Raw genomic sequence first — 16,158 nt, 5'->3', positions numbered from 1 at the left:
CTCGGGGATACTGTGAAGGTCCAAAAAAAAGGAACTAGGTAAGTTCATGGAGGATAGGTCCATCAGTGGCTATTAGCCAAGATGGTCAGGGATACAACCCCATGCTCTGGGTGTCCCTAAACCTCGGACTGCCAGAAGTTGAGACTGGATGATAGGGGATGGATCACTTGATAATTGCCCTGTTCTGTTCATTCCCTCTGAAGCACCTGGCATTGGCATTGTCTGAAGACAGGATACTGAGCTAGACTAACCATTGGTCTGACCCAGTGTAGCTGTTCTTATTATGTTTTTAAAAAGGTAAGAATACACATGGGGGAGGGGAAAAACAAACAAAAACCAATAACCAAACTAAAATTAAAATACGTATATGCCCTCAGCACCATAGTCCCCGAGCATCTCCCAAGTACTAAAGAAATAATCAACCGTCTCTTATAACCCCTCTTGTAGTAGGCCCTCTCATGTGAATCAGAGTCACTTCCTTTCAACACTGAACACAGAACTTTACTAGAATAATGGCTATTTGGTCCACCATTGGCCTGTGCTTCACTGAAGAGCTTAAACCTAAAGTCTGCTCTAGCACCTCCCCCTGGGTTATTACAGATCTAAAGCAGTAGTACTCCTATCCTCACAGGTGTCTTTGATTGACTTCCCAGGTGGATCAGGAGAAAAGTGAGTACTGCTATCTACAGAGTTGGTTTTACAACTGGCTTAGAAGAATTCTCAGCTGGTGATAGTGGCAGCGAAACTCCTTTGATCCCCTTGTTGGACAGTGCAAGAAGTAGTAGTAAAGTCTTATGATGTTCAAAATTCTTCATAATTAAAATTACATATGAAAAAATCCAAAATTAGAATGTTAAGATTGCAAAGTCAAGGAATGAGAAATTAGGAAATGCCAGGATTAAAGTTTCCTGTGCAACCTTAATTCGGCCCCATTGTGCGTACACATTATGACAGGGGTACTCAACACTATATAGAAAGTCTGTGGCAGCTTAGCAATAGTACCCAGCTCTCCTGGCCCAGTACCTTAAAATAAGAAAATTTCTTCTCTCTTCTTGAAACCTCTGGTCTCATTCATTGTGCACTGAATGAGGTGAAGTCCTGTGGTAAAAAATAGTATGAGATTATGTTATGACTGACGGTTTTATAGTAAATATGCACAAGGGAATCAAATTAAGGTAACACAAACAACCTTAATACTGGCACTTCCTAACTTTTGCAACCTTAACATTCTTTTAAATCTAATTTTTGTAATTAACTTCCCAGATTTTTTAAAAGCCAACAAACAATTCACATGGAACAATATTAAACATTCTTTAGTCAGATTGTTTTAAATTATTTCTTATAGTTAACATTTCACACCAATGTCTAATTAATATTTCAGAGAAAGAATGTTGCGATTAAAGATTCAATGCCTCAGTTCTGCCATTAAGATGCAAGAGCTCATAATACAACATGCTCTGTTTTGCTGGAAGATTTCTCTTGGATCTTACTGAAGATCATACTTGATATTTCAAAATATTTCTAAGATAAAAACATAAAAAAGTCCAACTCCTCCTGCTTTTCAGTCCTTCTTTATACACCATAAAAAAAAAACCCCACACAAAATGAGTGAACAAACCCAGTTTTTAAAAAATGCTTTGTATGTTACCTTTAAAATATTTTTCTGCCATAAAAGTACATCTGGACAGCTTCTGTGAAGCTTGGATGAGAAACTCAGTCTGGATGACTTCAGTTTATAATCAGCAATTTTATCTCTACAGAAGGTAAGTCACTATTTGCAATGGCATAGAATCACAGAAAAGATCACTTGTATCACCCAGTCTGACCCTCAGTAAGATAACTGCCTGCATCACTTCATCTAATGTCTTATCTAAACTTGTTCTGCAAAGAGAATGGCTTTACTACCTCCTCTGATAGCGATCTAGGTAGTGAAATAGAATTTCTGAACTTCTTCCCAATTAAATGCAAGCATACAACATTAATGCAACGTTAAGAGCGTATAGTTAAGCATCTACATTTCATCCAATGTAAAACTTAAGGTTGAACACACCCCCGTAACTCTATCCCATTGCATGCACGGTCATGCTATCTTTATATGTATGAGACTGCGCAAGATTTCTGACCAATATATTATAGCAGCTTCTTCTACAACCGTAGGCAAAGATGTAGCATATACCTTCAATAAAATGATCACTGTGTACATGCAAGAAGGTAAAATTTAAGTTGAGCATTCAACCATAACGTTTGCATTCTTGGGCTTTTGGGTACTTGAATGTGCAGTCCTAGCAAATGTAAGTTTTTGTATATCATTTCCTAGACTTTTAAGAAGAAAAAAGTTTTCAGCTCACTGACACCACCAAAGGCAAAGGTTGCCTATAAATGTAATTAGTTATTTGTGGACTCAAATAGTATTAGTGTGAAAATGAATGCTTAGCTTGCAATACCTGGGCATTTATCCCATGGCAGCATAAAGTTCCTCTTATCACCCTGGCTGGCTCTCTAGCTCCCTGACATTTTTGTATACTAATCTGTATTGTTTTGCAAAACTCATCCAGTCACTTCCAAAACCACAAAAATATCACTGTTGTTGTTTGCCTACTCCAAGATTGCTTCTGATTCCTGTAAGAGTCCCATGTTGGATTAATAGCGTGATGAGCTTAATACTATTTTAAATTCAATGCAAGATTTTGGAAGTAATGATTACCTCAAGTAGGGCATCCAAAAAATACAATTAACAACATTAAATAAAGGAGTAGGTCCATTGCAAAGCATACTGAAATGGATTCACATTTTAGGGTATGTCTTCACTATAGAGTTGGCAAATGGGTTAAACTAGCCTGGTGTGAGCATTCCCACGGCAAGGGCACATTTGTGTTATTGTGTCCTCCCTCGTGCTATCTTTGTTGCAGAGCTAACTCGGGCTCTTATTTTAGTGTTGCCTCTAATCTCTCTCCCGTCCACACAAAAAACCCTTTCACCTGAGTTTTGCAGTGCTTAAATTCTGGCTTAGCTGAAATAGTGGGTTAGACCTCAGGGACTGCTTTCACTTGGGCTGGTAACTCATCCACTTTTCAGTGAGGATACAGGAAGAGTCACTTGAGGGCTGACAGTTCTCTTGATCATGTCCCTGCCCCCTGTGCCCAGAAGGAAAGACAAGTTCTTCCACAATCCACTGGGAAAGAATCAGAGCAGCACCATTTACTGGAGCACATGCCCCATAAGTCCTAGCGACACACTTGAGTGGTGCACCAGTGAGGACGCAGTAATTTTGCAGTGGGCTTTGCAGCATGACTGCTCACACCTGGGCTATGCTAACTAAGCTGCCAATACCCAGAGTTAACTCTGCAGTGAAGATGTGCCCTTGTAAGGTCACTCTAAAGGAGGCAGAGTGACTCCATTCAGGATAACCTGGGAATCCTCAGAGTAGGGCAATGGTTGTTTCAAGTGTGATATAATTCTTGCTGCATTTTTTCCACTACTTTACGTTTGCATCACTAGCTGTGCAATTAGATCAAACCCTGCAGTAGCACAAACACTGTGCTTCTGCTGTGCAGTGGCATCAGGATATGAGGACGCAACAGAGTGGACTCTACTGTCCCTGTGCAGCAGAAGTTCTACTCATGGCAGAACAGGAGCATGGTAGATGCATGGACAGGGAGTTTATGAATTTTCTTGACCCTTTGGAATACAACCTCATTGAAAAGGAGAAATAAAAGGAGGAGAACTAGAGCGAGCTCGGAAGTTCTCTAAACTTGGTAATGAGACATGAAAAGAAAACTCTCCCTGTACAAAACTCCTACTCAAGACTTGGGCTCAGGAACCAGGATTTCACCCACAAGGAAGACATTTTATTTGAAACAGATTATTAAGTATGTTGCACTGGTTTACAGAAAAAAAAAACACTAAGAACAGTTTTGTTTGCCAAACCGATGGCTTTACTTGATCACATCAGAGCTGATACAAGTGGTTTGGAAGAGTTTTAAACCGTTCTTTGGTGCTAGACTGCAGTATGTAGCCACATCACTTGAGGGCTGGTGCAGAGCCACAATGCCCCAGGGAAAGCTTGGGTTGAGACTGCACTTTAAAAAGATAATTCTCCCCTCTTCTCCCTCCAGGCTACAAACTCCAGACCCTTCTCCTCCTGGTGCATTTGGCCTGCTTTGAAGGCAGCTATGGAGGGGCGGGGCCATGGCTACGAGTTCCCTCATTCTTGGGGGTGATGTGTACTCTTGACAGTGCACAAGTGAATTCTCGCTGAGCTCACGAGAGTGAGGACTGTAATTTTCCTTGATCTGTGCAGAGGATGGACCCTGTGAAGCCTCCTCTCCCTACACTGCTCACCCATACTGGGGCCAGGGAAAATCTGACTCTTTACTATTTTTCTGCAGAGACAAACAAAAACCTGTTTAAAAACCAATTTATTCCAGAATATTCCAATGTAGAAACAAATGCTCAAATCAAAGAATATTTTGGCTGTATAGATCTACTTTAGTCACTTTTCAGAATACCGGTGCTGTAATGCTACTTGTAACATGCTGCTGTGAGAACGTAAATCTAAATATGAACACAGTAAAAAACTAGGACCTTCACAACAGGCTTTAAAAATAAAATCCTTGCAACATAGTAATCACTTAACTATATACATGTTTATATTTCTGCAGTCACCCAGGTGACATTTTGGATTCCAATATTGTGCTTTCTTTTCCTGTGAAGAATGCACAAAATCCTGCTCTTGGAGATTCACGGAGAACCACAATTCCTTTATTGGTACCATGTTTCTAAAAATCCTAAGAGTAGCACAATCATTTTATAAGAATGATCTCATTAAGATTTCAAATGAAGATGGGTTTTAGGAATCACCCATTTTAGGTTTTCAATTGTTTTTAAATTCATGCTTTTAATTGTTTATTCAAACATACTGTACCCTGCATACCTCTCTAATCCACATTTAGCAAGGAATAATGACCCATTTAAATGATTGGTGACAATGGAGCAACTTCCCAAATGCTTTCAAAGAAAAGTAAAAGCTCAAGCTCATTTTAGTTAAATGAAACAGTATTTTATAAATATTAAGATTCTAAATACCTTTAAATCACAACTACAATCTACAGTGATGAACTCTTCCACTAATTGCTTCTTGTATTTGGGACTTTATTTTCATGTGAAATAATTTTTTTCAAAATCTTACCCCAGCTTTACTTTTAGATAGCATTCTAATAAACCCCTTTGGTGAGCTCCTGACTTACAATCTGTCAGACAATCCATATTACACTGTACCATAGGCTCTCTTTTCAGCCGAGTACTCTGCTTTGATGCACTCAAGTCACAGCTACGTAGCTATTCAGAAATGCAGCATTCAAGTTGATATTTATTTTTAAACTGTCCCATCCAGAACTGCACTGCAAAAACGATATCCTGCCAAAAAACAAACAAAAAACCCCAACACCACTCTATTTTTATTCAAATATGCCACTCTGAAAGCAGGAAATGAAACGAGGTATCACCTTTAGTAATAAATTGCATCCATTATATTTGTCTGTCTGAATGCTAATTTTTGAAGTCACTGAAATTGACAGCTTTCTTAAAAAATTAACTCAGACAGTAGCCAAGCTGTTTCAGTGCAATTGTTCTAAGTTGCCAAGTGTTTTGGCAAAACACACTGCATCTTGACTCCTGTAATCAGCTCCTGAGAGCAGAGTAAAAAAAACCTGTGATGCTTATGGCAGCTCCACGCCCAGAATTTTGCCCACTCTGTGCACACAGAAGCGCAGAATAGAAGAGCCACGCTGCGCTGGGTAGATAGATCCCAGGGCAGAATTTTGCCAGCTGTTCCCTGTGGAGAGCAAAGTATCAGCCAAGATGCACGGGGAGAGCAGCACTGTGCCCGTTTCATGCACATGCTGCAGAATATTGGAGCAGATATATGCACGGTGGGTGTCTGTTGGAGCAGAACTGGACCTGTTTCACAGGGAGAGGGAAAGCGGGAAATCTGAGCCCTGACGGACTGGGTGGCTCTGGGAGGGAGCAGAATTGTACCTGTTTTGCACGGAGGAAGGAGAAGAGAATCACTAGCCGCACTGCACCGGGCAGCCCTGAGCGCAGAGCTGGCTCGCCCTGCACACCCCTAGCAGAACACGGGAGTCCTGCTGCATGAGGCGGATCCGGGCACGGGGCTGTGCTCACTGAACATGCCCAGGGGAAGCCCCGAGCAGCTCTGTGCCCCGCTCGCGCCTTGGGAGTGCTGCTGCTCCCCGGGGGTTAGTATTTACAAACCCGCCCTGCCGCCGCTTGCAGCCCAAAATACGAAATCTCCACATCATGCAAGGGAAAGAAAACGCCCGCTGCCTGCAAACCACCTGCCTCCCAGGCCAGGAGGCTCATGCAGGGGCTGGGGACGCAGATCTTTGTACGCAGCAACTTACAGGCTTCCCAGGGCGTCTGCTCCTTCCCCCGGCTGCGCGGCTCGGTGGCTGCTCCTCCTGCAAGCAAGGCCGCCTGTGAGGAGTTGGCTCTGTCTCGGCTGGCAGCCGCAGCAGCCTTGGGGGGGGGAAGGGGAAGCAGCAGCTGGTTGGGGCGCAGAGACGCCTCTCCCGTGACTCAGAGGCAACAGCAACACCTGTGACCGCCTGTCACCCGGCAGCTCCCTCCCCCTTCTCCGGGCTGGTGCATTGGATGGGAAACGCCCTACTCTGCGCCTTGCTCGTCCCCAGAGGCTGCAGGCGAGAAAGCAGCAGCATCCACAGGCTGTTGCAAGCCTGGTGTCTGCAGCCGGTCCTGCGTGTGGCCAACGCTTCCCTCTGGAGCCTGGGTGTCTGCTCACACCGGCACCGCTCAGGGCTAAGCCCACGTGCTCGCAGAGGGCTGGACTGGGCGCTAGCAGCTCTCTGGTGTGAGGCAAACTGCAGCTGAACTGAAAGCCTGGCAGAGCCCAGGGCTGGCTGGAATACACTCAAGGCACACTTGATTTTAAATATATCTCGTGAGGGCTAGTTTGCGCAGCATTATGGAGGCATTGCTAACTGCTCCCTAGTTAAAGCTGCATCTGCGCTAATGTCAGGCATTCAAAATAAAATAAAGCTGTCAGGCGAGCTCCCCCCCCCCCCAAAAAATCAAGATTGGCTGCGGAACATGAGTTTGAAACCACATTGGGGGTTCTTTTCATTTGCTTCTTTACAGTTCAGGATTGCAAGATTTTCTCTGCAACCAGGAGGGCTGGGAGAAGGAGTACTTGTGGCACCTTAGAGACTAACAAATTTATTTGAGCATAAGCCTTCGTGAGCTACAGCTCACTTCAGCGGAACCAGGAGGGCTGGGGAGACCATTTTGTTTTAAAGGAGTGGTGAGATTTTGCATGGAGTGCCATCACTCCAGGAGCTGAGATTTTCAGAGAAAACCCCCCCAAACATAGCAAGAAATGGCAACGGAGCTCAGGCTTTTGCTATGCCCAAAGATATAAACACACGCTTTAGGGAGACACTTCTGTGTTTGTTAGGAGTTCTCACAACCAAGATCATTTTGAACATCAAATTTAAAAGGAAACTCCATCTATTTGATGAAAGCAAAAATGCTTTAAGCAGAATGTTAAAGAACTAAGAAAACAGTTGTTGGCAATCCCGCAGGTTATGGGATAGGAAGCCCATAAATACTAAAATGATGTTAATATTTTTACAAGTGCCATAGTTAATCCTGATAGAGACCCCAGCATTGTTTGGCTTTTTCCAATGATATGTTCCTAGAAGTTATTGTTGGCAGCTACCTGAACTTAAACACAACTCTTCTGACAGTTTTACTAAAGGTTCATTTTTCAAAATGTTACATTTGGCACAGACACGCAAGCACTGCACGTGAATTGATTGAAAATATTAAATATGTTACAGACCTTACGCAAAGATTTTTATAAATATTTACACAGTTTTCATTATGCATGGTATTTTTATAAGTCTAAATGCTAAATGCATACCCAGTATGTATACTTCTCCCCTCTATTGTCAGTGGCTGTTAAGCACTTTACTTCAGGGCAATTGGGAGTAATTCCTTTTACAGTTTATATAAATAAGGTGTCACAGGACTGAGAAAGCATTTTCACTGTGCAGCCCTAATTTTGGAGTGTCCCACATGCAGGTGGATTACTGCACCCTCACAGAGGCCCCATGAGGGTTCTGGGTAGGCACAGCCATCCAATCACACATTATGCATAGAGTGAAGGCCCTGATCCTGCAATTTTTCATAATTCCCTCAAAAAAAAACCCTACCACCTTTCAAATGAGGTCTCATACACTCAGTGCTGAAGTGAATTTTTTTGGTAAACTTTATAAAAACCCCTTCAGCAAGTAGTGGGGGGGGGGGAACCAACATGTTTCACTTGTTAAAGGAAAACTGCAGTGATTGATTCTCATTCGATGGAAGAGGTAAACACTAGTCTTCACTATATAACTGAATTTCCAAACTTTTTTCTTTTTAAATACATTCTTGTCACTTTTCATACTTGTGTTACTGTGAATTGTTCTGGTATCTGAGTTATCACCATCTTAATGGCCCGCTGTAGTGATTTGCTTTGAATGCCCTCTGGTTTAAATTGGGCTGAATCTATAAGATGCCTTGAATGGCATCAAGTGCTGCATTGACGTTACTGGAATCAGCCCATGCTCTTTGACTCCAGCCCACAGAGAGCGAGGGCAGAATACAACTCCATTATTTGTTACTAAGTACTTCTCCGGAGATGAATACAGGGGAACCTGGAGGCTTTCATGTTTGTTTTATAATAAGTTGAGTTATTTTGTTATAAAAGTTTGTGTATAATAGCATTCATGATAGGAAATGCTATTGGTGAATTCAAGGGCTTTCCATTCCACTTACTGTTTTCATTTGTGTATAAATTTTTTTTTTAAATGTTTAAACAAAACACACTCCATGTTTGGTTTCACACCCAGGAGGTGAATTTGCTTGCTCAGTTGGACTGCTGACAGTTTGGAGTTTTGCGAGGAAGTTATTTCCCTTGCTATTCTCTGTGTGGTGGGGCCTCCCAGCTACAATGAGAGTACCGACAGCAGCTGGAACTAGAGCATAATCCCACTGCTGCTGGAGAATTGGAATGGCTCTACGCCCTGGCAGCCCTTAGTAGTAGTGGCATAACCAGAGCATGAGGTACTTCAGTGATTCTTAGTTGCTGCAACAGCCTACATAAATTGAGAGCAGCATCTAGGCTGCTCTCAACTTAAACAGGGGGCCAGGCATAGACTGTGGGTAGCACAGAGTTGGCTTTAAGCCATCTTTGTCACATCATCTCCATTCGCACCCAGAGAACAGTTTGGGAAGAATGGGACCCACTGTCTGAAAAACACAAGTGTCTCCTGTGCAGAAAACGGATACTTTCAGGCCCCAAGTAATGCTACTTACAAATATTATATATATTCTTCTTAGCTCAGTATTACCCCAACTGTTATGAGATACAGGAGTTGCCAGTTTGGGATGGGGTGGAAATCATTCCACCAAGAAACCCAAGGGTAAAAAAAAGAATCTTTTATTAAATGCTTACTTCTGAGAGTCCCTTTCTTACTTCTGAAATGTCCACTACTGCCTTTGCGATTGTTATTTGTTTGCCAGAATGCAGTTATGCATTATCGGTCTTTAAGCTGACTATTGTTGAGACTGTACTTTCATTCTAAAGACCCTGTTATAAGCCATTTAAATATATCTTTGGGGTTCAAGTTGGTCTTGCTACTTGTTAATTCACAGGTGAAATTTGTGTCTGCGGTAGTTTGAAGAAAATCCAACCAACCATTTTTGAAGACTTGATAGTCAAATAGACACAGGTGCCTTTGACTGCCAACATTTAACCAGGGCTCCGGCAAAAATCTGTTTCAGTCATGGCACGCATCCCAGCCCCTTTGAATGCCTTCACTGCCTTCTTGTCTCTTAGATCATTAGATTCCAGTTCCTCTCTTTCAAGGATCTGCACAAGCTCACTCTCACCTATATCGTTGATTTGGTGTTCTTTTGCTCCTCTGATATGCCACATTTGTCCAAGTCCTCTCCTCTTACTGCTCCCTTTCTCTTCTCCTACCCTCAGCTATACAGTCTTTCATATTGTCCCTTAAGTTTGGATCATTCTCTCACCGCTTGTCCATGAAGTAACCCTCTCCTTCTTCAAGCCCATTTCTGGTAGGAATCCTATTCATCCTACTTTCCTTATATGCTTATCCTTACCGTCATCTTTCCCCCCCCCCCCATTCATTCCAGTATCCTCCTGATTGTTAGCTCTTCATGATGGGGAATCCTTTATCTATCCTGTAATGTACCAGGCGCAACTATAGAGATAAGTAATAATACTGCTTAGATCATATTATAAAGAAATAAAGGCCTAATAGTGCAAAAAAGTCCTGTTCCAATGTATATAATCTTATAAAAAGACAGTTTAAACATAACAAACAATTCAACTTGTTTGTGTAGTCTTACTGGAGGAGTAGTTGAATAGAAAAATGCATTTTCCCCCTACTGTAGGGTATACATATCAGAGGAAGAATCATGGTTGCTTTGGGAACCTGAATTCCTAGTTTCCCCAATTCCTCTGTAATTAAAATCTCAACATTAACACTGTATAATAACATACAGCTACTTGTAAATGGATTGCAAAGTAGGAGTGGAAATGCCTGTCCCATTCCCACCAAGGATTTACGCTTTCTCTCTGTAATTTAAAGCTTTCATAGGTAGGAACTTGTGCTGGGAGTTGAAAGGTTGATCTTCGTTAAAGTTCCAAACTGACATTAGGCATACTAGTCCCAATTCAGCTCATTACTTAAATCCCACTTCTAGTATGTCATATGGCAATTATAATGAATTTATATATGCCCCATTGAAGTCAATGGCACTTTAGCATTTATTTCACTCAGAGCAGGAGCAGGCACTTAGTAAGCACAGAACTTAAATGTAATTTGTAAATGGATTCCTTTGTGTTTTGAAATTGTCAGTTTGAAATTGTCAAGGCATGTACAAGGGATTTATGGTCATTAAAGTAAAGTATACCCCTTTACTCCTATCTATACCTAAAAGACTTGGTTTTGACCTATCTACATCACTCAGGGTATGAAAAATGCACATCACAAGAGATGTAGTTAAACCAATCTAAATCCTGGTATAGACAGTGCTAGGTTAATGGAAGAATTCTTCCGTCAACCTAGTTACGGCCTCTTGAGGGGATGGATTAACTACAGTGATGAAAAAAACCTTCTGTCACTGTAGCAACTGTCTACACTACAGCAGTAGAGTGCACAGTGTAAACTCAAGAAGTTGAGAGTTTACACCGTAAAGTAAATGCTTTTCACAAAAAGCTTTGGTCATAAATAAGGAAGTTTGACTCCAAGCCTACATTTTTCAAAAGCCATTTAATACCATTTCATAGTGCACTCAAAAGGTTACTTTCTGGAATACATTTGCTAGATAATATATAGAAATGTGTTTGATTATTTCTGCTCCCACCTTTTTATAATCCAAATGGTACATAGTTCTCCAGTAATTCACCTTCTCTCATTTGTTCATACCATGTCAATACAATGCCCAGGGGTTACATAACACAATTTCATGGAAGTGATTATATGGTTCTTGGAAGGAGACTTTTTTGAAGTTTTCTTTAGCCTGTTGGCCACAGATTATTGCACTAACTGCCACTTTGGGAATTTCTATAAATAAAATTACTAGCAGGCTGAGCAGTGGATCTTTTCTACTGATTTTTTTTTTAAAAGCGAAAATACTTCTGCTTTTCATCTACATTCTTTAGATCGCTGAAATCATTAAAAGAAGAAAGTCCAAAGAAATGTGGTTAGCTTTGACCATAAATATCCCAGTGGGATATTTAACAGAATATCTAGAGAACAGTATTGAAAGTCTTTTTATAATAATTGGAATCCATTTTTAAGAATCTGATACGGTTACTTCTGATGTACAGAGTCTCTTGTTTAGCTTGAACGTGATCCTTCTCTTCAATGTTAATTCTACAGATGTGGGAGAGAGAGACTAATTCACCCCTTGTTTGAAAGGGGGATTATTTTGTTTTTAGCCATGTTCACCTTATTTATGTTGTCTGAATCATAACATACTGATATGCAAGCGCTTTGCAAGATTTTGCCCTTTTATTCTGGCTTTTGCTATTATATCTAAGGCCCCAATGTCAGCAAGTGGCCTTCAGAGGGTCACTTTAATAGCTAGCACTGCCCCGAAAGTGGATGGTCTTGACTAGGGTGGGAGCATGGTTAAGCTGGCCATGGTACGTGCTAATTCACACACATCCACAGACAGGCTTTGGATCCCCAACAGCAAGCTCAAACTGCCTCTCTCTGCAGAGCTCTTGGAAGAGGGATGCAAACTGAATACGCTCGTACCAGCTGGGGAAGGAATCAAGGTCACTGTATATATTAAATTAACAGATTCAACTCAATAAGCTTTTGTTTTTAGTAAAGAATTAATGGTTATTGTCTGGTAAACTTTGAAGGAGAAAAATAAGATGGTAATTCATGGGTAAGGGATATGGCAATTGTTAAGAAATGTACATGGAGTGTATGGGCAAGACATAGAATAAATATTTGTAATGTTGATGAAAACTGCTAAGATTATAAACAAGAAGAAAGCTAAAATTCTAACTGGAACATTCTAACTTGTCTTGCTCCATACAAAAATTGCCATCAGCTTTAAACATTAGGGGCTAATCCTGAAAGCTGTGAAGTACCCTTCACTCCATTTGACTACAGTGGGAGTTGAGATCACTCAGCATCTTGAAGGATCAGGCTCTTTGTCATCTTTGATGTAGCGTCTGACGATACTGAATAAAAATATTCTTGGGGGTAGCCTGCAATTATATAGTATGAGCTCATTTTTTCAGTATAAAATGGGAGTTGAAACCATTCGTAACTGTCAGGCAATATTACAACAGGCAAGTCCAGTTTTTAATTGCATGGGAAAAGCACTAACAAGCTTTAATAAGCTTCAGAAATAGCTGCCACATCAACAAAATTGTGCTTGTGCTTGGTTTTCTAATGTGAGTACCTGTTCAGCAGACATCACTTCAACAATAGAATCAGAATAGCTCAGGGAATGTAAAACAGCTACTTTATTTGTCAGCTCCACACCCATTGTTTTCAGTCAGAGCCAGCAGAGCAGCTTCAGCTGTACATTCCTGGGAAGTGAATAATATCAGTGGAGATTACACTGCAGTATCACATCTATTACTAGCACATTATAAAGATTGAATATAACCTAATTAGGAAATGCTTCAGTCTGCTGGGTGTGGACATGGGCTGGTAGTCATTTTACATGACCTCTACTTATTGAAAATAGGAGTTCAGAGGATAAAGCAAAGGTACTAACCCAGATCTCAGTCCTGCATCTAGATTTCACAAATACATTCCTCATACGATTACTACTTACCTAAGGCAGTGCTGTTCCCTACATTTCACTTGTATGAAACCCCATTGCAAACAGCAGTATGAGCCAAGTTTGGACAACTTCTTATGTTTTATTCAATGCAGATGAATGCAAAATTCTGTCTTAATGAGCTCAGTTTTTCCGAGTCAGACAGAATTCCCCCTGGGGTCTCCTAGGAAGCACATGTTGCAGCAGTTGTCTTGCCACCCTTGCAATGGGTTGTGTTCCCTCAACATTGCCTGTTAACACCTTCACCATAGCCCAGCTGACCAGTATACAGGGTATACTGTAGCATAGCAGGGTTGTGGTCTCCCCATTGTTCTCCCTCACCCTTTCAAGTAGCTATGGAAGCACTGGGGTATGGGGCAGAGCAGCATCTGCAGTATGGTATCATGCCTAGCACCTGTTCAGGTCAGCACTTACCACAATCTGACCCTAAGTTTCTTTGTTCCATAGTCATTATTTCACCTGCCTTCTGACAGGAATGGTAAATACTTTATTAAATGGACTGAAAGATCTTCTGTTTTCTTTGCAGCTTTTCTAAGGTCCTGTCTTCAATGAAGAAGTGAAGGGGCAAGCACCACCAACTGCTTCAGGAATGTGGCCTTCCTCACATAGATGTTTTGAAGCCACTGCTGGTTTCTCCCACATCTGTATGATGTAGTCCCACCACTCTTTGCTTGTGGTCCTACTCCAGAGCTTCTGATCAGTGTAGGGGGATCCTATAGCTATTAAACCTGCATCAGCTGTCTCCACTTCTCCATGTCTGCATGCATCCTGCAGAATCTTCTTAGCAAGGTATGTCACTGCCTTCTTAGAACAACAAACCAGTGCCAAAATGCCCGCCACTGTGTGTCATGACCGGCATTGACCTAATGTTTCTGAAATAAGAATTGCATTAATGCCAACTGCTGGAACTGTCATCCTTCTGAGTTGGATCTAGGCCTTGACACTGGCTGGAACAGAGGCTGAAACCAAGAATTTAGACTGTGCAGATCCAGAAAGAGTTTACTTTACTGACCTGGTGGGCTAAGAGCACGTCCACACAGGGGCCCAGAAAGGACAGACAAGGTGTCCCATGACACACTGCAAAAGAATTTATAGATTGGCAGAGTTTATTGCAGTGCTAGGAATGATGGCATGTGCCCCCAGAAGTCTGAGAGTCTTTCACAAATACGGATGCACTCAAGGATGGCTTTGCACTTTGGCTGTCCAAAGCCAAGTTAGGCTGACCCACGTCTCCCATATGGGTGTCAATCAAGCAAGTTCCCTGAAGTTCTGACATAACCCTAATGGCCTACTCCAAAACCCATGCAATTTAAAGACCTCCCACTGTTTTCAATGGGCTTTGGATCATGCCCCAAGTGTTGTAGGTCTGATTCTTATCTCATATTGGTACAAATCAGGAATAACTTGGTTACCAGAGCTATACTAGTGAAAAATGGGTGTAAACTCAGAATCAGGCCTCTGTATCTTTTGCTAAAATGCCCTTTGACTTCTTATAATAGTGCTTATTGAATCATAACTTGTTTTCCTCCAACAGCTGTGACGATACACAAAGAGGAAAATAATCTTCCAATCAGTGTAATACAACTTTGGTCACAAACTTGTGCTCAACCTGGGTTCTGAGTCTTTTCTCCATTCATGTCAACAGATCCTCTAAATAAAATGCAGAATGAATGAAGATTACCTTTATGTACCATAGTCCTATGAATATTATAAAAAGCATTTTAAGTTTTAGGTTGAAATCAGTAAAAGTGATAAAACTAACTTGAAGCAATATTTCACTGCTCATTTTTTAATAACTAAAAGCACTGAAAAAGAACCGTTTGGAATTTAATTTGGTTTTCAGCTTTTCTGTTAGATTATGTCCCCATATTCATGGGCAAGAACACAAGAATGGCTATACTGGGTCAGACCAATGGTCCACCTCTCTCAGTATCCTGTCTTCTGACAGTGGCCAATGCCAGGTGCTTCAGAGGGAATGAACAGAACAGGCAATCGTCCAGTGATCCATTCCCTGTTAGAGGACACTCAAAGCATGCTGTTGCTCTGACTTAAGAATACAGCTAGAGATTGCATTTTTGCATCATATAGCTTTTTTGCGTGTTAAGAGAGACCATTCACTGGACTGAAAGTGATTACAGGGGGGAAACTTTGGAGGAAAAATGCCCTGAATATTTTTAATGTTTTTAACTGATAAAATTGTAATATATAGCTTGACTGTGAGTCCATCTACTAAAATAAACAGTGAATTTCAGAAAGCATTAACACTAGCAATCAGAAACCCTCATCCTAAGTATCAGTTTTCCATGGTGATTTGTTTGTAATGTACACACTGGTTACTGTTATGTTTTTACCAGTATTTTTGTTACATAATGAAGATGTACCTTCTATCTGGCTATGTACTGGTAATTAAAATACTGATCAAGTTGCACAGATGATGACAAGGTAGTATGGAAAAAAAAATCCATTCACCTAGGGGGAATAGGAAGTTTTTCCCAGACAAGAGCATCACCATCTGCAGAATCTAAGCTTCCATTCAAAGTATAAAATATACACATGGATCATATCCTGGAACAAACATTTGGAAACTGTTCAGCCTAGTCTTTACAAATGTGTTAAATACCTATAGTTAATCAGCCATTAACTAACTTGAGGTAAAAAGCTTTAGTGTAGACAAGCCCCAAGATGGGAAAGGCCCAACTGAAGTCAATGGGAATTTTGCCTGCATAAGACTTACAG

The 16,158-nt window shown here is 41.2% G+C and overlaps 1 protein-coding gene across 2 annotated transcripts in view; it reads right to left on the bottom strand.

Annotated features, from left to right (window-relative positions):
• The window catches only part of CDC42EP3 (CDC42 effector protein 3), a 42,341-nt gene extending 32,849 nt beyond the window's left edge, over positions 1 to 9,492 (bottom strand). The window contains exon 1 of one of the 2 annotated variants that reach the window (XM_043511533.1): positions 9,397 to 9,492. The gene's annotated coding sequence lies outside the window, so the exon portion shown is untranslated. Of the gene's footprint in view, positions 1 to 6,422; positions 6,677 to 9,396 lie in introns of those variants that run through there. The other variant, XM_043511532.1, reaches the window with a different exon arrangement.
• Between the last annotated feature and the right edge of the window lie 6,666 nt (positions 9,493 to 16,158).

The sequence above is a fragment of the Dermochelys coriacea genome, chromosome 3 (assembly GCF_009764565.3).
Source record: "Dermochelys coriacea isolate rDerCor1 chromosome 3, rDerCor1.pri.v4, whole genome shotgun sequence".
Taxonomy (NCBI): domain Eukaryota; kingdom Metazoa; phylum Chordata; order Testudines; family Dermochelyidae; genus Dermochelys; species Dermochelys coriacea.
Note: the sequence above shows the minus strand (reverse complement) of the source record. Positions and strands in the feature narration are given on the sequence as shown.